At 45.0% G+C, this 22,946-nt stretch overlaps 1 protein-coding gene across 5 annotated transcripts in view; it reads left to right on the plus strand.

Moving 5' to 3' along the window:
* The first annotated feature begins 2,589 nt into the window (after positions 1–2,589).
* Positions 2,590–22,946, plus strand: part of MYLK (myosin light chain kinase) — a 281,903-nt gene continuing 261,546 nt past the window's right edge. For 2 of the 5 annotated variants that reach the window (XM_086402723.1, XM_086402766.1), the window contains exon 1: positions 2,597–2,829. The gene's annotated coding sequence lies outside the window, so the exon portion shown is untranslated. Of the gene's footprint in view, positions 3,039–22,946 lie in introns of all 5 variants that reach the window. The other 3 variants (XM_086402745.1, XM_086402734.1, XM_086402759.1) reach the window with 3 other exon arrangements.

A 22,946-nucleotide genomic window follows, 5' to 3' on the forward strand; every position in this document is an offset into this window, starting at 1 on the left:
TAGTCTCACACTTCATGATTCTAAAACATAATACAAAGCTCCAATAAGCAAAACAGAGTAGGATGGTATAAAAGCAGACGTATAGACCAATGGACTAGAAGAGACAATGCAGAAATAAACACTTGCACACCAAAATGGCAAGATAAGAAAGACATAAGGAATCAATGATGAGCATTAAATATATATTTACCTATAGAACTAAGAGTAAATAAGGAAAATTATATTGGGTTGCCCAAAAAGTTTGTTCCCTAAGCTATTAAGGAAAAACCTGAAACTTTTTGGCCAACCCAATAGTATGCAAGACTAGGAGCTGACAACTATTAGAGCAGAACTATAATAAAATGCAGCCATGAAATTAAAAGACGCTTACTCCTTGGTAGGAAAGTTATGACCAAACTAGACAGCATATTAAAAAGCAGAGACATTACTTTGTCAACAAAGGTCCTTCTAGTCAAGGCTATGGTTTTTCCAGTGGTCATGTATGGATGTGAGAGTTGGACTGTGAAGAAAGCTGAGCGCCGAAGAATTGATGCTTTTGAACTGTGATGTTGGAGAAGACTCTTGAGAGTCCCTTGGACTCCAAGGAGATCCAACCAATCCATTCTAAAGGAGATCAATCCTAGGTGTTCATTGGTAGGACTGATATTGAAGCTGAAACTCCAATATTTTGGCCACCTGATGCTAAGAGCTGGCTCATTTGAATAAGACCCTGATGTTGGGAAAGATTGAGGGCAGGAGGAGAAGGGGACGACAGAGGATGAGATGGTTGGATGGCATCACCGACTGGATGGACAGGAGTTTGGGTAGACTCTGGGAATTGGTGATGGACAGGGAGGCCTGGCGTGCTGGGTTCATGGGGTCGCAAAGAGTTGGACATGACTGAGCGACTGAACTGACTGATAATAAAATGGATAATAGATGCAACAAAAGGAAAGTGCAAATGAAGAGACCAGGGAGCACTATGCAATATTTCATAGCAGATGCAAAGTAAATATTAGGCAAGAGGAAAAAAAAGTTTTAAAGGTATCCTCTAAATCAATGAGGGATTCTTGACTCACGACAAAGGAAAATATCTGAGGAAACCTAAAGCTAACGTTTCAGAGTAGGAAGATGCCTGGAAAAAAAACCCAAACCAAAAAGCATCCTAAGGAGCATCCTGATTTTACACATTAGAAAACTGAGGCCCAGAGACAGTGAGTGACTCCGCAAGCTCCACAAAGCTAGCACCAGACCCAGGTCTAACACTTGGGTCTCACAATCTGGGACTCTCCACCACAGCACACGTCCTTTCTATTTAATTTTTTAAAAATAAGTAGCTGATTTGAACATTTTTAAGATTTCTCCAGAATATCCCATGATACCATTTCAAAATGTCTTCAAACTTGGATCTTCTGTGGGGAAGGTAAGGTAAGGTAAGTCACTTCAGTTGTGTCCGACTCTGTGCGACTCCATAGATGGCAGCCCACCAGGCTCCCCTGTCTGTGGGGAAAGAAGATACAGAAATGCTTTCACAGAGCTGGGTCTGGTTAGCCTCACAGCAGAGTTGGGTGGGGAATCCTGGTGTGAACCTTCCAGACTGTCTCTAATCTTAGGGCATTCTCTCTCCGCCTTTGATAGCTTCTTCCCCTCCTCTGCTTGCTGCTTGCCTCACCATGATCTAGTTGCCTCTCCCTTAAGTAGATATAGGTTATGTCTGTGCTCTGTGCTGTGCTCAGTCGTGTACACTTTGCAACCCCATGTACTGTATGTAGCCTGCCAGGCTCCTCAGTCCATGGGATTTTTCAGGCAAGAATACTGGAGTGGTTTGCCATTTTTTTTCTCCACAAGATCTTCCTGACCCAGGGATGAAAACCTAAAGCTGTGTCTTCTGTGTCTTCCACATTGCAGGCAGATTTTTCACCCACTGAACTGTCAGGGAGGCCCTAGATATAGATCATACTTGCACGTTTAAAAGTAACTCTGTTAGGTGCTATCCTAAGCGCTTTACCAGGCTTATCTCACTGAAGCCTTACATTCCTGAGGCAGATTTTGTGTCCCCATTTCAGAGACAAGAAAATACAGTAACAGAGATAAGTAACTTGCTCCAAATTTTGCAGCTAGAAAATAAGGGGTAGAGTTCTCAACTCCAGAATCCGCCTAATTTTAAGGACTACGTTATCCAGCCTGAACAAAATTGCACGTTATGCCCAATTCTGAAAGTGAGCACGTTTTTCGCGACACTTTGTCCGAAAACCAAAATTGCATTCATTTGGGGAATCTACTCGATTCGTTGTTGTTTTTGGTAGCCACATCAAAGAAAAAGACGATTAATTTTAAAGTCAACAGAGTTTTTCCAGTGTGTGGTCTTCTTTTGTGTATCGAGTGGTCTTCCAGGGGAAAACTTGAGAAAACACACTGAAGGCCACCAGTCCGGTGTGCGAGAAGGAGTTGGGGCGGGGCGAGGGAAGGGCTAAGTGGACCGGCGTCCCGCGCCCGGTTCCGCTCCGGATTCTCGGCTCGCGACCCCGGGAGGAGGGCAGGTGGGCGTGGCGGAAGGACCGCAGGTCCATTCCCAGTGCGCTATGCAAATGACATGCAAACCAGCGCGTGTGAGTCCGAGTCCGCAGTTTGGATCGGGACTCTGAGCGTAGGGCTCTGAGGGGCTCTCCCACTTGCTCGCGCTCTCGCTGGGCCGCTCACCCCTGCCCCGACCCGGACGCGCCTCTCCTGCTCCCAGTGCCGCCGGGTTGGCAGCCAGCAGCGCTTTGAGCGCTGAGCCCGCGCTGCGCGCCGGCGGGACGACCCTGCCGAGCGCTGTGCCTCGGCTCCCGGGCTGCCTTCGCTGCGCGGGTGAGTGAGCCCGCCCCACGCTTTTGTCCCGGCGCGGCCCCTGGGAGTCACTCCCCGAAGGCGGGGATCGCGGGGTCGGGACCCTGTATTGGGAGCTTGCTCCATGCTCCACTGTTGGAGAGGGGTTCCTGCGTGCGGCGGAGTTGGGCGCGGGGACGCATAAGGGGGCGACCCAGCACTTCCAAGCAGCCTCGGTTTTCTTTTGGAAGGTGAGGTGCCTGGGGACAGTGACGTCGTTGTCTCTATAGGGGTCATCCGAAAGGGATACCTTTGATTTGAGTGGTGCAAATAGCCGCTAGCCTGCAAGGAAGAAAGGTGGGCTCTTCTCCCAGCTCCCCAGCGCCCTGCAGGATGACTGGGGAACGACAGCTGCGGGGCGGGGGTGCCACGTGAAAGTCCTCCCTGTCTAAATGCAGCCCTGGAAGATATGGCAATAGGTGCAGCTCTGGGGTCCCAGACAAAATTGGGGCGCCAGGCGTTGCAGTCTTTCTCTCCCTCCCTGCTCCTCACTCAAGCCCCTCGCCTGCTGCTCTGCCTGTCTTCAGCCAGTTTTATGGTTGAAAGACTCTTGTTCTCAGATCATTGCGGTTGGAAAGTTGAGGCTAAACTAATTCCCAGGTGTTAGCTGTCAGTGGTTAAGGCAGAACTCCTCCATGGAACTTGTGGCTGCTTACACTCCTCAAGACCCAAAGGACTGAACTTCTAGGAGTGGTGTTGCAGATGTGAAGATGGCTGGTGGGGAGAGTTTTTCAAGCATTTGTTGTCGTTGAGGGGTGAGGAGGGCACATCCTCTAGATAGTAACCTGAAGTAGAAAGACCCAGCTGCTTTGCTGCCTAGCAAGGGTAAAAATAACCATTGCAATGGAAGGAGCTGGGGGGAAGTGGGGGCACACCCAGGCAGTGGGAATAGTACCAGGCCTCAGGCCACTGGTTTCTACCATCCCTCCTCTCCCTGAGTGCAAAGAACAGAGTATGTGAAATCTCCACTTGCCACCCACCCCACAGCCTGACTAGTGCTGTGTCCCCTTTCCACCTGGGGCTGTGGGTTCCTCCCTGTTTTAGTGCAGTCATTTGTCAAAATGCACAGCTGGTCAATAAGTTATTTGTAAATGGTGGGTTTGAGAGGACTGTTTAGGGGACCCTTCACCCTTTAAAGTGTGGGGGATCCACAGATCCAACAAAATCTCTGGGGGAAGGGCTTCCCTGGTGGCTCAGAGGGTGAAGAGTCCCTCTTGCAAAGCGGGACACTTGGGTTTGGATCCGTGGGTTGGGAAGATTCCCTGGAGGAGGGCATGACAACCCACTCTAGTATTCTTGCCTGGAGAATCCCCATAGACAGAGGAGCCTGGTGGGCTACAGTCCATGGGGTCACAGAGAGTCAGACACGACTGAGCGACTAAGCACAGGGGGAATGGTAGGTGCTTCTGGTAACCTTACTGGCCACCTAAAAGGCATCTCAGGTTGTAGTAAAATAGTTTTGTTTTCTCCTCACTTTATTTCCCTCTTCTCCTCCATCTCTTTATTTTGTCTTAAATTCTCAATCCCCTTGCGTTTTCTCTTTGGTGATCCTGTCTTAGTCTCTTTCCCTTCCCTGCATACTGCAGCCATGTGGAAGGTGACGCTGCTGGCACCACAGTGCCCTGGGCTGGTATGGAATGTTCCTTCTCAATGCCCAGAGTGAGGTGGGCCTTTTGTCTTCCATCCTGACTGGGCTAAGAGCCTTCAGCCAGAGCAAGTGGGAGCCTGGGCACTGGGTCCTGGCAGACAGGGGTGGGGTGGCTGGATGCTGGCTACTGGACTGGGTAATGGGTACCCTGGGGACTTGCACAAGAGCCTTTTCACCAGGATGTGCATATCTGTTCCCTCACTCATGATGCACAAAGATGCTGGTCCTCAGGCACTACTAGGCATGAACTTGGAAAATTGCTCCAGGTGGCAAAGGATTTGTGTATTTGGTTTATTTTGTGTAGTATCTAACTAACTGAGGAGGGGGGAGCTGGGGTTAGGAGAGAGGCCCTTGCAGAGCCAAAGGTGGGAGAGGAGTTTTAATGGTAGCGGGGGGAGGGCGGTCTGACTCAGCCTCAGTGGAATAGATTGTGAATGCTCTGGGATCACCATGGCCTCAGTATCTATAAGATTGCCCTCTTGCTTCACACACATCCCTCCCTCCCCCCAAAAAATATGAATCTGAGTCTGTGAAACAGAACTAGTTGATTTATTGGCACTTTCTCTTTTAAGAGATTCAAGAGGTGGCAATTTGAGAATGCAGCCCTGCCCCGGTAGGGGTTCAGAGACCCAATGAACATGTGGACTCTTACTTAGTATCTTTCTGAAAACACTTCTTGGTGCTCTGGAAATATACACCAGGGCCCCTTGGCAGCCTGACTGCCCTTCCCCCAGTTCAAGCCAACACACTCTGATTGGGAAATTGTTCATTCTTATAAGCTTCCTGTCCTATCCTTTCTGTAATTGTGGAGAATTTTAGAGAAACACCCTTAGAAAGTAAACTTTCCCAACACAAGATGTTATCCTCTCCCAACCTGACTATTGTGTCCTTCTCCTCTGAACCCCAGGGAGTGTACCCAGGGGGCACGAGGTAGGACCATTTGCATGGAAAGCATACAAGTGGTGGCCTGGGGCTGGGAGTCCAGAGAGCAGCGCAGATGTCCCTGGAACAGGCTCCTGTGCCGTGTGACGTCTGCCCCCTTCCTTTCACTCCCCCAGCCTCCTGCTCCACAAGCACAGAAAGGTGACTGTGCGGGCTGGGGTCTGCTGTGTGAGTCACTCGCCTCGCCCACCTGTGCCCTTCCGCAGAATTCCCTTGTCTGTCTGTTGAGTTCTGGCTTCACACTTCTCCATTTGTTTTAAGCCAGCAGGTTGAGCACCTGTAGCTCTTACAGCCTGAAGGTGGGTGGACCTCGGGGACTGTCACTACGGCTGCAGATGTAGCCCTCCTGCCGTGTCAGATGCTCCTGCTTGTCGGGGCTGTGGCCCTTGTGAAACCGGGCTGGGACAGGAGCAGAGCCTGGAGGAAGGCCTCCCTGTTTGCTGCTCGTGGGGCTAGGGCTGGACTTCCAGAGGCTTACACTGTCCTCCTGCTCACTGTCCCTTGTGTCTGAGGGCGAATGCTTGTGAGGGACACCCTGCAAGGGAGCTGTGGGAATTTTCATATAGATCTGGCTTCTCGAATATCCCAGTGCTGTCCCCTCCCCCCACAGTTGGTGCTTTTGTCCCCCTTTCTCCTCTCCCCTCTTCTTTTGGGTCCTGAGTACAGAGCCCTCTGGAGAACAAAAGAAAGGGGTTGAGGAAAGGATCTCCTTTTCTTTCAGATCTGCTGCTTAATTTCCACCTGCTTCCCCTGACTCTGGGCCCCCAGATTGGATGGATGCTAATTTGTGAATGCAGGACTCTATGAGTTAGTTCACATAATCTTTCAGGAACCAAAATGCTTCACAGTTGAGCTTTCATCATCGAGGATGCTGTTTATCTGTTTTGTTTTCAGAGGTTGATATTTCTGCTGCAGAGCAGATCCCCTTCGGAGAGAGAGGAGCATGAGGGTAGAGTACGCTCTTTGGAGTTAAGCTTGGGCTCAGAGCATCCTGTTCACTCACTGGCTGGCTGTTCTTGGGTATGGTATTTAACATCTGTGGGCTGAGTGCAGTTCCCTCATCAGTGAGGGTGTTTATATAAATGAAGTGAATGTGTGACTATAAAGAGGTATAAAAGAAGGAATAGCTATTATTCTATATATTGAATATTGTTCCCTAGGTCTATGGAATGACCTATACCTCAGCCAACAAGCGTGAATGACAGACCTCCTCTCCATCTAGCCCTGTGGAGGATTATACAAGGAAGGTACTATGCCCAAGGGACTTTGGGTTTTATGGGGAAACAGCGAACATGAATGCAGTATGTAATTAGAAAAGAGGGGTTAGTTCTGTGGTTCAGACTCAATTAGAAGAATTTTGGGTAGCAAAAAATTCAGAGGCTGACGTGACGAGGAAAGGCCGCAAAGCTTTTCCTCAGGGAGCAGGAGAGAGGGTAGTTACTGGCCTGGAGAGAGGAAGGTGGGAATACATGTTTCTTGTCTCCAAAAGCTCTCCTCTCCTCCTTTGTTAGAACCTGGTGAAGAACCTTTGGCCCTGTGGTGAGCTCTCAACCATGCAGAACAGCTTGTCCTGAGATTTATTTGGGGGGAGTTTTCCCTCTGCTGCCCAGAATGTTCCTGGAACAATTTTGTTTTTACTTTATCCTGGGTCAAAAATTATAAGAAGCAAATCTACAGCCAGAGTGAAAGCCCATCCCACAAAGACTTCTGGGCTCCCAGGGCTCCGTGTTCTTTCCTCATGCTTCATTTCTGTCAGCCCACCTGCCAGCTGCATCATAGTGAGGTGGAAACCCTAGTCTAGGAGGCCAAGACGTTGGGTACAGAACTGAAAACAGCCAGAGTTCTTATCTCTTCATTCTGATGGAGGACGGTGATGGGCTGGGAAGGCCTGACTTTGACCAGAGTGAAAGTGAAAGTGTTAGTTGCTCAGTCATCCCTGACTTTGTGACCCCATGGACTGTAGCCTGCAAAGCTCCTCTGTCCATGGAATTCTTCAGGCCAAAACACTGGAGTGGGTAGCAATTCCCTTCTCCAGAGGATCTTCCCAACCCAGGAATTGAACCTGGGTCTTCTACATTGCAGGCAGAGAAATGGATGTAAATTGGTTCTCTCATCTGTCCTTCTGGTTCCCCAGAGTCTTTGAAGGCTGTCTCCTTTAGTCTGAGAGTGCCCTGGGAAGCAGGTTCCTTCCTTATCTGGCCTGACTCTGCCATCACTGCCATATGCCTGCTGCCAAGGCCCCAGAGTACCCTGTGTCTGCCCACACAGCTCTCCCTGACCCTTGAAATCCCAACCCCCATCCCACCCAGTACCCAGAGTTGACACCTGGGGCTGGACCTGCCTTGACTCTGGAATGCACCATCCTTTGCAGGAATTTTCACCCCATGAACTGAACATGGAAGCTCTTGCCAGTCTCTACTGACCTTGGAAGGAAAGACTCTTCTCTTTTGCCTGGGATGGACTAGGTGGAGGCTATGTGAAAAACCAGGAAGAGGCTGTGGTTTGGAGCTGTGTGGCACAGCTCCAGTGCTGTCCAGGTCTCTGCAAACACATATTTTACTGGAGAGGGGACCTTTTCTCTGCTTGCCTGAGGAACTGCGGGCAGATGAACAAGTGCTTGGTAACCTTTACTTGCGATGGAGTCATAAGTTGTGGTGTCACACTAGGCCATGAGCTCCTGAGGGTAAAGGCCATGGTTTATCTCCACGTCCTTGCTCTTAGTCCAGTAAGTAGTCTTAGTATCTGACACGCCATGGTGCCCGGTCGTCTGTGCTCAAGGCCTGGCTGGTGGGTGAGTTGGAGTGTTCAAGAAAGATCCTCAGGCATCTCCCCTCTGCTGCTCCAGGAGAAGGTACTTTCCCTCATTTGCCTCGCTCCTCCAAAATGTCTTCTTTCTGGTTAGGCATAACTGTTGTGTTTTTCTCCTGAACTCTGTGCGTGTTTCCTGTCGAGTACTCAGCCCATCCAGAGAACATGCCTAAAATGCACCTGTTCCTACTGTTCCCCCTCATTCAGGTTAAGTTCTCATTCCACATTTTCGTTTTCGTGTCAGCAGAGCATTTCCATAGTCACTTGGTTGGTAACACTGTGGAAGTGGACATGTTCAGGAGAAGACGACAGGCTGTTTCAGTGTACCTGTAACTGGCCTCTTACTACTACGGAAGCTTGTCTTCACATTCACAGTAGGGCCTCATGCTGGGCATGAGACATTTAATGTAGATACTACTGATTCTACCCCACAGCGTTTCAACTGAAGTGTTTTAGGGAGTCCAGGCTTTTTGTTGTGACTGGGCAGCCACCTCGGGCACAAGCTGGTTGCAGATGACCACAGCTGCTCAGCCCTTCTTCCTGTGGTTCCCCCCTCTACAGGTTATCCCAGGCAGAGAGAATCCCTGGGTTTTACTTTCATATTGCTATTGCTCGTGACCAGACCTTCACTACCTCACACTTGGACTATTAACTGTGGCACAAATACATTTTACATTTGACTGCTTTGTTAATCTTAAAGCCCAATCTGGCTGTGTCACTCCACCTTTAGAAACCCTCTGTGGCTCCCTGCTTCTCACAGGAGACCCTTAACCTGAAGCGCAAGGGCCTCTGTAATCTGACCTCCAAGGCAATGGAACTTGTTAATTTATTGTCCCTAAACCCAGTGTGCACTTTCCTCTCTCTCTGCCTATGTGAGCTTATCCTCTCCTGAAATATTCTTCACTTTCCTCCTTGATTGACAAGTCCTTCTATCCTTAAATATTTGTTCAAGGAATGATTAAGTTCCTAATACATGTCAGACACCGTCCCAAAATGGAGACTGCCTTAGACCTCCTGAGCTTCACCTCAGCTTCAAGTTCTCTTCCTCATTTGAACTTCTGTAGAGACTTTGAATTGGTCCCTGTAAATTCTTTTGATTGTGACAAGTCATACATTATTTTGAAAAGTTTACATGTTTAGTTTTATTTATGCTAAAATTTTTACATGTACAACTACCTTGAAAAAATTTCAAAGGGAAGACATGCCTAAAGCTTTTATTTCCTAGTAGCAGTCTTTCAGCTCAGTTCAGTTCAGTTGCTCAGTCGTGCCCAACTCTTTGCGACCCCATGGATTGCAGCACGCCAGGCCTCACTGTCCATCACCAACTCCCGGAGTCTACCCAAACCCACATCCATCAAGTTAGTGATGCCATCCAACCATCTCATCCTCTGTCGTCCCCTTCTCCTCCTGCCCTCAATCTTTCCCAGCATCAGGGTCTTTTCAAATGAGTCAGCTCTTTGCATCAGGTGGCCAAAGTATTGGAGTTTCAGCTTCAACATCAGTCCTCCCAATGAACACCCAGGACTGATCTCCTTTAGGATGGACTGGTTGGACCTCCTTGCAGTCCAAGGGACTCTCAAGAGTCTTCTCCAACACCACAGTTCAAAAGCATCAATTCTTCAGTGCTCAGCTTTCTTTATAGTCCAACTCTCACATCCATACATGACTCCTGGAAAAACCATGAGAAACGCTGGGCTGGAGGAAGCACAGCTGGAATCAAGATTGCTGGGAGAAATATTGATAACCTCAGATACGCAGATAACACCACCCTTATGGCAGAAAGTGAAGAAGAACTAAAGAGCCTCTTGATAAAAGTGAAAGAGGAGAGTGAAAAAGTTGGCTTAAAGCTCAACATTCAGAAAACGAAGATCATGGCATCCAGTCCCATCACTTCATGGGAAATAGATGGGGAACGATGGAAACAGTGACAGAGACGGACCTTTGTTGATAAAGTGATGCCTCTGCTTTTGAATATGCTATCTAGGTTGGTCATAACTTTCCTTCCAAGGAGTAAGGATCTTTTAATTTCATGGCTGCAGTCACCATCTGCAGTGATTTTGGAGCCCCCCAAAATAAAGTCTGACACTGTTTCCATAGTTCCCCATCTATTTCCCATGAAGTGATGGGACCGGATGCCATGATCTTCGTTTTCTGAATGTTGAGCTTTAAGCCAACTTTTTCACTCTCCACTTTCACTTTCATCAAGAGGCTTTTTAGTTCCTCTTCACTTTCTGCCATAAGGGTGGTGTTATCTGCATATCTGAGGTTATTGATATTTCTCCCGGCAATCTTGATTCCAGCTTGTGCTTCTTCCAGCCCAGTGTTTCTCATGATGTACTCTGCATATAAGTTAAATAAGCAGGGTGACAATATACAGCCTTGACGTACTCCTTTTCCTATTTGGAACCACTCTGTTGTTCCATGTCCAGTTCTAACTGTTGCTTCCTGACCTGCATACAGGTTTCTCAAGAGGCAGGTCAGGTGGTCTGATATTCCCATCTCTTTCAGAATTTTCCACAGTTTCTTGTGATCCACACAGTCAAAGGCTTTGGCATAGTCAATAAAGCAGAAATAGATGTTTTTCTGGAACTCTCTTGCTTTTTCGATGATCCAGTGGATGTTGGCATGTTGGCATGTTGATCTCTGGTTCCTCTGCCTTTTCTAAAACCAGCTTGAACATCTGGAAGTTCACGGTTCATGTATTGCTGAAGCAGTCTTTCAGAACCCACTAATAACAAAATTCCTTTGGGAGCGTTGTTGGCAAAATAAACCATGCCTCCCAGTCCCTGGCCTAGACTTGGGTGGGGTCAGGGAATCTCTTGTTTTTACAGGGCTCCCCAGGTGTTTACAGTATCAGCCAGAATTGAGAATCAATCTTCAATGCTTTTTTACTAGGTAATTATTTCTTTGATTTGTGTATTAGGAAGGAATCTTCAAAATTAGCAGAAACCAATTCAGCTAGTTGAAGAGAAAAAAAAAAAATGGTAATAGTTGTATAATGAAAAGAGATAACATTCTCATATTTTCTTGATTTCAAGTTACCGTAGGCTATAAGATTTACATCACTTTCCAGATTCTTGGGGAAAAAACACTTCCTTTAATATATACAACTTTAGACAAAGTTTCAATGTGGTTTTAATCATACTGTCTTTCTTCAGTATTATCATAATCAAAGTATTCAGATCCTTCTGAATTGTGTTTTTATATCAGAGTTATACAAGACTTCAAGATAAAATGCTGTTTTTGATCATCTGTGCTCATGATTTTTTAATGTTGAGCCATCCTTGAATTCTTTTTTTTTTAAATTTTATTTTATTTAACTTTACAATATTGTATTGGTTTTGCCATATATCAAAATGAATCTGCCACAGGTGTGGGCCTGTGTATCAGCCCCTTTAGGATCAACAGAATAATTCTGAGGAATATTAAAGAATACCAGGGTTTTATCTACATTTCCTTTAGTTTATACTTTTAGTTCTGGTTTTTCTATAAGAAAATAACGTTGCTAAAAGTTAAATATCTTTTTCTGAAAGTTAACTGGAAGCTTTGAAAAAATTATTCAGTACCCAACTTATCACATGTTGCATGTGAATTAGTAGCACCAACTTTCCCTACCTTTGAAAAGTATGCTTTATTTTGATAAATGTAGCAGTTTCTGTTGCCTTTTGATTCCATTGCTTGACAAGTGGTAGACATTGTTTTAGTTACACAATAACTTTTCTTTCCAATGTTGCATCATTATGGAATCTTTTTTAAAACTTTTTTTCACATTAGAAAAACCAAAGTATGATTTTTCTAAATTTTTCTATTTTTTCATACAGTAAAATTCAGTTATTTTAGTGTACAACTTTGCGTTTTGACAAACATAGTCATGTAAGTATTACCATAATCAAGATACAGAATATTTCCCTCACTTCTAAAAATCGCCTTGTGCACTGTCCTGGTCAAGTCTTCTACCACCTGAAGACCTTAAATAGGAATTGCTGATCTGATTTCTGTACCTATGACTGTGCCTCTCTCAGAATGTCTTATGGTATGTGGCATTTTAAGTTTATCTCCTTTCATTTAGTGCAATGTCTTGGAGACTTATCTATGTTGTTGGGTATACCAGTAGGTCATTCCTTTTTGCTGCTGAGAGTTATGTCATTGTATGTGTTCTCTATTTGCCAGTTGAGGGATATTTGGGCTGTTTCCAGAATGGGGTGATAATGAATTATTCACTATGAGTATTTGTATACATGTTTTTATGTCAACATAGATATTTACACAAGTGAAATGAAAATCTAGGAAGGGATTGCTGGGTGGTATAGAAAAAAGAAAAAAAAAGTATCTCCAATGCTTTCTTTAAGATGTTTATAGTTTTAGGTTTTACATTTAGGTCTAATCCATTTTGAGTTTTTTTTCCACATGGTGTAAGGTATAGGTAAAGGTTCTTTTTTGCATACAGACATCCGATTACTCCAACACTGTTGTGAAAAGATTATCCTTTCCCTCCTGAATTGCCTTTGTATCTTTGTTGGGAATCAATTGAGAATGTATGTGTGGGTCTGTTTCTGACTGTTCTGTTTCATTGGTTTATGTGTATATCCTTTCAGCAATACTACACTGTCTTTTTGAAAATTAATTAATCAATTATTTTGGCTGTGTTAAATCTTAGTTGTGGCACAGGGGATCTTTGTTGAGTCATGTGGGATTTTTCACTGTGGTACACGGATCTCTAGTTGTGGTGTGGAAGTTGTGGTGTGTGGGCTCTCTGGTTGTGGCATGTGGGCTCCAGAGCATGTGGGATCAGTAGTTGCGGCATGCAGACTCTCTAGTTGAATACTACACTGTCTTGATTATTGTAGCTTTGAGTTTTGATGGGAGAAATATCAATAACCTCAGATACTCAGATATCATCACCCTTATGGCAGAAAGCAAAGAAGAACTAAAGAGCCTCTTAATGAAAGTGAAAGAGAAGAGTGAAAAAGTTGGCTTAAAACTCAACATTAAAAAAACTAAAATCATGGCATCTGGTCCCATCACTTCATGGCAAATAGATGGGGAAACGATGGAAACAGTGACAGACTTTATTTTGGAGGGCTCCAAAATCACTGCAGATGGTGACTGTAGCCATGAAATTAAAAGATGCTTGCTCCTTGGAAGAAAAGCTATGACAAACCTAGACAGCACATTAAAAAGCAGAGACATTACTTTGCCGACAAAGGTCCATCTAGTTAAAGCTGTGGTTTTTCCAGTGTGGATGTCAGAGTTGGGCCATAAAGAAAGCTGAGTGCCAAAGAATTGATGCTTTTAAACTGTGGTGTTGGAGAAAACTCTTGAGAGTCTCTTGGACTGCAAGGAGATCAAACCAGCCCATCCTAAAGGAAATCAGTCCTGGGTGTTCATTGGAAGGACTGATGCTGAAGCTGAAATTCCAATACTTTGGCCACCTGATGTGAAGAATTGACTCATTGGAAAAGACTCTGATGCTGGGAAAGATTGAAGGCAGGAGAAGGGGCCGACAGAGGAAGAGACGGTTGGATGACATCACTGACTCAATGGATATGAGTTTGAGCAAGTTCCAGGAGTTGGTGATGGACACAGAAGCCTGGTGTGCTGTAGTCCATGGGGCCGCAAAGAGTTGGACACAACCGAGCAACTGAACTGAACTGAGTGGGAATCTTTCAACTTAGTTCTTTTCCAAAGTATCTAGAATAGTCAAAACGATTCTGAAAAGGAAGAATGGATCTATAGATTCAATACAATACTAACAAACCTTCCAGCAGGTTTTTATGCAGAAGCCAATAAGATGATTTTGAAATATTTCATAATCAAGACAATGTGGTATTCAACTAGAAAGCCTGCAACAAAGATATGATGTAGCCAAATAAATAAATTAATTACCTAAGTTGATTCTCCAGAGAGCCCTGGGGCTTCTGCCTGAAAGTTGGATCGGTATGAGGGAGAAGCATACCTTGGACTGCTTTCCTTGTGGAAGGCAATAGCCTGGCCAGGCCCATAGGGTCTGGGACTCTGATGTTCATTCACATCTGCTTCCCAACCTGGTCTGTAGAACAGAGAGTAGAGGGAGTAGGAGTTGCTATAATTTTATGGTGAAAAGGGCTTTCTTCCCAGTAATTTCAAGCAACAGTCAACAAAATTTTTCTGAAAAGAGTCAATAGTAAAAATTTTCAACTTAGCAGGCTATATATACTATTCACAAGTATTCAACTCTTCCTTTTTTTTTTTTTTTGTAGCATGAAAGCAGCCATAGATAATGTTAATGAATGGTCATGACTGTGTTTCAGTAAAACTTTATTTACAAAAATAGACAATAGGCTGGATCTGGCCTGTGGGACATAGTTTGCCCAGCCCTGCTATAGTCTGTTCGGAGAAGTCAATGGCACCCCACTCAAGTACTCTTGCCTGGAAAATCCCATGGACAGAGGAACCTGGTAGGCTGCAGTCCATGGGGTCGCTAAGAGTCAGACATGACTGAGCGACTTCACTTTCACTTTTCACTTTCACGCATTGGAGAAGGAAATGGCAACCCACTCCAGTGTTCTTGCCTGGAGAATCCCAGGGACGGGGGAGCCTGGTGGGCTGCCGTCTATAGGGTCGCACGGAGTTGGACACGACTGAAGTGACTTAGCAGCAGCAGCAGCAGCAGCAGCTATAGTCTGTTAATGTGGTGAATTACATTGATTGATTTTTAAATCTTGAACCAGCCTTGCATTCTCAAGATAAACTCCACTTAGTTTAGAACATCTGGTCTGCACCTGTCCTTGTCTTTGTTTCTTAGCTTGTCACTGAGCTGGGAGCTTCTCAGAAGCAGGGCCACAGTAATATCACTTCTTATCTCCCATCAAGCATAAAGTGGTGGTGAGTAAATATTGTGCCTGTGTGGGAAGAACTGTATATGTTCATGGTACCTCTGCTGACCTTGCTTTATGGTTCTCTCAGTGGCCTAGAGGAAATGGGGGTTGTGTGGAGGGTTGGGTCCAAGTGCTGTCACTGCAGGCACAGGCTGATCTTTCATTTCAGAGGCTATTTTGGAAACATGACTTAAGTTTGGTCTGTGGGGAGCTGCTTTCTAATTACTCTCTCCTTTTCCTGAGAGTTGTGGTTGGCACAAGAGTTCAGGCATCCAGATGCCAGCCCCAGTGCTGGTGTCCTGAAAGAGCTTGACTAACTCCTTTCAAGGGCCCTGGTCTCCTTTTACTGAGGGGTTTGCAGGTGTGTGGGAGAGTCAGAGCAGGAGGGGTGGGACAGTCTGCCTACTGAACGTGAGCATGGCTGACCATTGTGTCTCTGGGCAGCTGTGTATTGACCACATTGTGCCATGGCAACTCTGTGCACCAGACAGATTTTGTACAGGTACACAGATTCCATCTCAGCTACTTCTTATTGATTGGGACAGTGGGTGTGTGGTTGATGGGAAGGGTCTGGGCTTTGCAGCTCTGCAGACCTGGGTTTGAATCCCACCTCAACAACTTACTAGATGGATGAGCCTGGGAAATTATTTAGCTGGTCTGAACTTACCTTCACTCATTTCTATAATGAAGATGCTCACAACCTCCCAGCATTGTTGCTAGGGTTACATTAAACATGTCAACCCTCTCCTGAGAGATGAGAGGGCACTCTGAAGGATATTAAGTGAGGAGTGGTGGGCAAGTCTATAGAGAAATGCAAAGCAAGTTTCAGACATGATGGGAAAATCCCGTTAGAAGTCTAGGGTATGGAGAGGGGCTATTGGTCACTTTGTCCCACCTCAGATATTTTTTCCTGAAGGGGCTGAGTCTGAATTTTTTCTGGGGCAGGGAGGGGCTGACTACCTGGTGTGGGTGAGGCCTTGGGTTTTTTGGTGCTTTTATCTTATTGAGCCTGGTTCACTGGGATGGGAACAGGATCCTGAGATTGTGCCAGACCCTGGTTAGTGGAACCAATCACATAATTGCCTGATATTTGACAGTGCCAGGCCTCCTGGTGACAGTCATAGCTGCCCCCACCCCACCATTATACATGTGTAGGCTTCACTGGGGGCATGACACATTTGGCCATCCTTACTGCTCCGTAGGCTAAGGGTGGGGTGAGGGGAGTCCCCCCGAAGTTCCGCTGGGACATTCCCACTCTTTGTGCGCTCCAGGGTCTCTGCTTTCCTTTGTTGGCATTCTAGATCCCTGGGTCCAGCTCTTAGAGGGTGAGGCCCCTGTGTTTCCTGCAGGAAGTCAGTGAATTAAGGAAACTGCTGCTTCCAGGCCCATTCTGCCCACACTATGGAGGAATCTAACCAGAGTTTTTATGAGAGCTCATAAAGTTTGTTGAGGATTGGAAATTAAATAAAGTTCCAGTTTTATCATCCTGAGATGATTTTCTATTATTGTACCTTAAGACAACATTAAAACACAGATACGCTTGTAATATCCCTGGTTAAAAAACAATGTTAATCTTTACTGCATGAAAGATAAAATTCTAACTGTTCAACTCGGCATGCAAAATAGACTACAGTTGGACCCCCACCACATAAGATATTCAGTTATCATTGAGTGGCTATAAGTACTTTTCATTTGGATAATGTTTTATAGTTTACTTAATGTTTCACACAGTTTGCATTTAATTTTTATCAGTCTTATGATGTCTTATTATTAATAATATTAGACTTATTAGGCTATTTAGACTTATTAGACTAATTAATAATAAGTCTTATTATTCTTATTTCTGTTTTATAGTTGAGGATCTAAGGCTCAGGGAAGTTAAAAAGAACTTGCCCAGTTTCACATGGCCATAGTAAAGTCACTATTTTAAGCAGAGGGCAAAAAATAGTGGTTACTTGCCACTTCCTAGCTGTGTGACCTTGAATAGCTTTAGCTCTAAAATAAGGATGATACAGCTTTGTCATAAGATTTTTGTGAGGGTGAAATGAAATAATCCAACCAAAACACTTGGCGTATTGCCTGCCATATAGTAAGGGCTCAGGAAATGTTAGGTATTATTATGATACTGTCTTTAAACTGTTCTGCAATTAACGTTTCCAGTTTTTAGTCCACAATTCTGAGTAACACTGCTATAAATATCTTTGTCCAAATGGATTTTTTTTTCTGTGTCATTTCCTTGGATTATATTCCAGGAACAGCATTACCAGGTTGAAAGGTATGATCTTCTTTTTTGGCTTTTTTTCCATATCACCCGAGAGCCTATTACTTGAACAATTTTCCGATTAACAGGCCACTCTTGGACCCATGAGAGTGATCCGTCTCCTGTGGATGGTACTTCCCTGTGACCTCTCTCTCAGCCTCTTAGAGGGACCATCAGTCATTGTTAATAAAGGCCAACAGATTCTAGACTGTTTGGAGCCAAGCTGTATAAAACAGGTTGTGCCCACAGCAAGACATAGACCAGAGTGTTCAGCAAACTGTACCCCAAACCCTAGGAGTGGCTGGCCTCTCGCCTGCTCCCTGCAGGCTGCCTGCAGGCTCCCTGGGCAGACTTAGCATATGCACTGTTGGTAGATAGGATGGGTGAGGAGTGCTGTTGAGGGAGGTGGGAGCTGCTTCTGAGGGCCTTTCCTGAAATTGTAGGGAGAAAGCCTGTGTATGGGAACCATGAGTGCCCCCAGATTTTTTATATGTGAGGGGGTTACTAGCTTCTTAGGGCCGCTGTAAACAACGCATCACACACTGGATGGCTTAGAACAACAGAAACTTATCCTTTCACATCCTAGAGGCTTGTTGTCGTTCAGTTGCTCAGTTGTGTCTGATTCTTTGTGACCCCGTAGACCCCAAGCCAAGTGCGCCAGGCTTCCCTGTCCTTCACTATCTCCTGGAATTTGCTCAGACTCATGTCCATTGAGTCAGTAATGCCATCCAACCATCTCATCCTCTGTCATCCCCTTCTCCCCCTGCCTTCAATATTTCCCAGCATCAGGGTTTTTTTCCAGTGAGTCAGCTCTTCGCTTCAGGTGGCCAAAGTACTGGAGTTTCACCTTCAGCATCAGTCCTTTCAAAGACTGTTCATGACTGATTTCCTTTAGGATTGACTGGTTTGATCTCCTTGCAGTCCTAGGGACTCTCAAAAGTCTTCTCCAGCACCACAGTTGGATAGTATCAATTCTTCAATGCTCAGCCTTCTTTATGGTCCAACTCTCATATCTGTACATGACTACTGGAAAAACCATAGCTTTGACTATATGGACCTTTGTCGACAAAGTGATGTAGTGGCTGGAAGCCTGAAATCAAGGTGTTGGCAGAGCCATGCTCCCTCTGAAGGCTCTAGGAAGCGTCCTTCCTTGTCTCAGCATCTGATGGTTTGCTGGCAAGCCATTGGCATTCTTTGGCTTGTGCATGCATCCCTCCAGTCTCTGCCTCCATCTTTGTATGGCCATCTCTTCTGTGTCTCTATGTTGTGTATGTGTCCAATTTGTTCTCTTGTTGCACGGACAAGAGAGTAGTCATTTGATTAGGGCCCACCCTACTTCCATGTGAATTCATCATAACTTGCAAAGACTGTATTTCCAAATAAGGTTATATTCACAGGGTGCATGGGAAGGGGTAGGATTTCAACATGACTTTTTGGAGGATGCAGTTCAACCCACAACAGAGTAGTTAAGAAGGAAAAGTGGAAAATGTCCATTTCCTGTATCACTGACTGTGTTGTGGAGGGGGCTTGATGGTGTTATAGACAGTGGTAATGCTGTTGGTGGGAGTGCTGGCTGTTGTCTCAGGGTGGTGCTGCTTCTAATCTTGGACCCCCTCTACCCACCTACCACCCTGGTCTTGGACTGGTCTTGGACTATGTCAGTGACAGATGTAGAGATCAGGCGCATGTGGCTGGGGTGATGCAACCAAGGGCGAAAGGGCTTAGTTACCAAGGGAAAGTGATTTTCCAGTATTGAGTGGAGAATAGGAGGAGCTCAGGACTGGGCAGACATGCAGATCTCAGGCTAAGTCTCAGGCCAGCTGGAATACCATGGCTTCTGTTTCTCCACTGAAAGGTGAGGGGGTGAGACCGGATGGCTTCTGCAGGCCCTTCCTACTTTGTCATCATGTAATTCTTGTTTGAGACTTGACATCTTATTTATTTTTTTATTTTGGTTATACCACGTGGCATGTTAGTTCCTTGACCAGAAAGCAAACCCACACCCTCGGCAGTGAAAGCTCAGAGCCCTAGCCACTGGACCACTGAGGAAGTCCCAGAGTTGGCATTTTAGAGAAGCTCCTTGACCCTGAAGATTGTTGTGAGGTCTGTCTAGCTGATGGGGGTATCTGACATGGGAAGGGTGCTTAATAGGGGACAGCTTCAGGACCTGGTATTTCCCATCCAGGCCTTTCCAACAGGACTTTATTTGAGTCACCTTCTCCAGGAGGCCTTTCCCTGGCCACATTCTCTACAATATTAACCCCACCCCTGATATTTCATGGCCTCTCTCCTGGCTTTGTTTTCTCCTCCTTATACTTAACCCATATACAACATGGTTTATATATTCTTTTCTTGTCTCACATACTCTCTGTTTCTCCACTAGGTGGTAAGCTTGTGGAAGGCAGCGATTTTTATCCAATATTAAATAGTGACTGTCACATCTAGGCAATCAATACATTATTTGTTGAACATTGAATAATTGAAGGTATTATAAATTGGATAAATTTTTAAAGGGATGTACCAGTTATAATCTTTGAGGCATATGATCATTTGTCAGCTCCAGCCCCCAGCATTATCAGACTTTATATTTTAGCCATTCTGGTGAATTTGTAGCCGTATCCCCAAATGGTTGTAATTTATACTTCCCTAATGGTTAATGATACTAAGAATTTTTTCATGTGCTTATTGACAATTCTATGTCTTTCTTTCTGAAGTGTTATTCAAATTATTCAACTATTTTGTCCATTTAAAAAAATTATGTTTTTTGTCATTTTATTATTGAGTTTTAGGAATTCTTTATTTATTCTAAATACTACTTACTTGTCAGGTGTGTGATTTGCAAACCTTTTCCCTAATTTTGGCTTGCCTATTCATTTTCCTTTTTTTTTTTGGTTGTGCTGTGTGGCATGCAGGATCTTAATTCCCTCAGCAGGGATCAAATCCATGGCCCCTGCATTGGGAACATGGAGTCCTAAACACTGGACCATTAGGAAAGTCCTCTATTCATTTTCTTAACAGCGTTTTCTGTTTTAAATTTTGAGATCTAATTTATCATTTTCTTTGTAAAGTTTTTTTTCCCATGTCCTAAGAAACTTTTCTGACTCCCATATTACAAAGATCATTTCTTATATTTTCTTCTAGAAGCTTTCTAGCTTTAATTTCTATGTTTAGATCTGTCATCCATCTTAAACTAATTTTTGTGTGCCATATGAAGTATGTATGTGTTTGCATGCTCAGTCGTGTCCTACTCTTTGTGACTCCACAGACTGTAGCCTGCTGTGCTTCTCTGTCCATGGGATTATCCAGGCAAGAATACTGAAGTGAGTTGCAGTTATGAATGTTGAGCTTTAAGTCAACTTTTTCACTCTCCTCTTTCACTTTCATCAAGAGGCTCTTTAGTTCTTTGCTTTCTGCCATAAGGGTGGTGTCATCTGCATATCTGAGGTTATTGATATTTCTCCCTGCAATCTTGATTCCAACTTGTGTTTCATCCAATCCGGCATTTCCAGTGAGGTACTCTGCATAAAAGTTAAATAAGCAGGGTGACAATATACAGCCTTGACGTACTCCTTTCCTGATTTGGAACCAGTCTGTTGTTCCATGTCCAGTTCTAACTGTTGCTTCCTTCAATAAATGGCATGTTAGTAATTTTTATTAGGTTTCAGTATTTTAAGAATGCGGTTAGTTTCTGAAATATAAAAGACCCTCAGGGAAGCTTGCTGAATTTACAAATGGCCTCCAGAAACAGCCTTCTCCAACTTAAATTGCTCAACTTGGCAATTTGAGAACACGTGGTCAGGAAGTCAGAGTAAGGATTGTGAACTGGAGCTGGTCTCTAAATATTCCAGGTGGCATGGGAGCCAGTCCAGATGGCTGATGCTGAGCCAACAGGGCTAAGGCTTCCTGGGGAAAGAGCAGACTGCTTGCCTGGATTCTGCATGGGATCTCTGTGGGTCTGGAGCTCTACAGGGCGGGGAGGACGCTCCTGCCGAAAGCAACAAGTGAGTGAGAGAGCACACTGCCTGCGCAAGGCTGGCATCTTCTAGTGTTGTTGTCTGATGGATCAGAGACCCATCTCTGTCTCTGGTTTTGAATGGATCCTGCAAGATCTAGCTGCACGTCTTGAAAAACCCATTTAAATGGAGTTTGTATGATTAATTTTGAGTCCAGTTCATTCTGCATGTAAACAGCTAGCAGTGTCAATCAGGTATTTGCTGAGTGCTTGCTAAGTCGCTTCAGTCGTGTCCGACTCTGTGCGACCCCATAGACGGCAGCCCACCAGGCTCCCCCATGCTGAGTGCTTACTGGGGACCAAACTCTTCAGTATGTTAGGACACTGCTCCTGCCCTCCAGGAGCTCTCCATCTAGTTGTGGGGGGTGACACCCATACAAAGAGGTGTGAGGTAAGTGCTGAATGACCTGACACATGAAGTGGCCAGAGGACAGCTTCAGCAGAGTGCATGAATAAATGCCTTCTACATAGGTTGTCATATTGATGATAGACATTCAAGCCCTTCAGCATCTGCTCTAACCCACCCCTTCTCTCTTCCAGAGGTGAGAACTGACATTTGAGTGCTTCCTTGGAGAGTGACACTTTAAATGGGTATACTCATTTTCCCCTTCTGATGATCTTAAGTCATGAGCTCTGTTCAGTTCAGTTCAGTCACTCAGTCATGTCCCACTCTTGGCGACCCCATGGCTGCAACACGCCAGGCTTCCCTGTCCATCACCAACTCCTGGAGCTTGCTCAAACTCATATCCATCGAGTCAGTGATGTCATCCAACCATCTCATCCCCTGTTATCCCCTTCTCCTCCTGCCTTCAATCTTCCCTAGCATCAGGGTCTTTTCCAGTGAGTCAGTTCTTCGCATCAGGTAGCCAAAGTATTGGAGTTTCAACTTCAGCATCAGTCCTTTCAGTGAATATTCAAGACTGAATTCCTTTAGGATGGGCTGGTTTGATCTCCTTGCAGTCCAAGAGACTCTCAAGAGTCTTCTCCAACACCACAGTTCAAAAGCATCAATTCTTCGGCGCTCAGCTTTCTTTATAGTCCAACTCTCACATCCATACATGACTACTGGAAAAACCATAGCATTGACTAGATGGATCTTTGTTGACAAAGTGATGTCTCTGCTTTTTAATATGCTATCTAGGTTGGTCATATATTTTCTTACAAAGGAGCAAACGTCTTTTAATTTCATGGCTACAGTCACCATCTGCAGTGATTTTTGAGCCCCCCCAAAATAAAGTCTGTCACTGTTTTCATTGTTTCCCCATCTATTTGCCATGAAGTGATGGGACTTCATGGTCCCATGATCTTAGCTTTTTGAATGTTGACTTTTAAGCCAACTTTTTCACTCTCCTCTTTCACTTGCATCAAGAAACCCTTTAGTTCTTCTTTGTTTTCTGCCCTAAGGGTGGTGTCATCTGCGTATCTGAGGTTATTGATATTTCTCCCTGAAATCTTAATTCTGGCTTGTGCTTCATCCAACCCAGCATTTCACATGATGCATTCTACATATAAGTTAAAAATAGGTGATAATATACAGCCTTGATGTACTTCTTTCCCAATTTTGAACCAGTC

This window comes from Bos grunniens, chromosome 1 (genome assembly GCF_055505025.1).
Source record: "Bos grunniens cultivar Pamir isolate PY7600 chromosome 1, Bosgru_T2T1.0, whole genome shotgun sequence".
Lineage (NCBI taxonomy): Eukaryota > Metazoa > Chordata > Mammalia > Artiodactyla > Bovidae > Bos > Bos grunniens.